We start from the raw sequence: 443 nt of genomic DNA, 5'->3' as shown, positions 1-443 counted from the left end.
AATGAAAAAATGAACACATTGCCTGGTTCCTGCCATACCCTCATCAGACTGGATGCTCAACAAGCATTTAATGAAGAACTGTCCCCTGACCTGGAGTCATGGTCAAATGATAGAACAAATGGTTGCTACTGGTGCTAGTTGGGAGGTTGGTGAGGCCTCAAGCTTCAGGCTGCAAATAAAAAAGTGTGACTGAAATAGGCCCAAAGGGAAGATGGAGATGCCCTAATACAGAAGACACGCCTGTCCTGGCAGCAGTGGGGACCTGGGGACAGTGCTGCACTCAGAAGCAACAGGAGCCTCAAGAAGCAGTGGCCACTGGCCCATAGGCTTGAAGATTACAGTCATACCCAGGCTGCCACAGCCAGTGGGTAAGGCTGCAGGCACTGGCTCAGAGCCCAGACTTGGGTCATACAAGCCTGAACACAAGTTCTTTTTTTTTTTTT

Source organism: Carlito syrichta, unplaced genomic scaffold, assembly GCF_000164805.1.
Source record: "Carlito syrichta isolate Samal-C Ts95f unplaced genomic scaffold, Tarsius_syrichta-2.0.1 Scaffold309092, whole genome shotgun sequence".
In the NCBI taxonomy this organism is placed as follows: Eukaryota; Metazoa; Chordata; class Mammalia; order Primates; family Tarsiidae; genus Carlito; species Carlito syrichta.
This window is presented reverse-complemented; position numbering follows the sequence as displayed.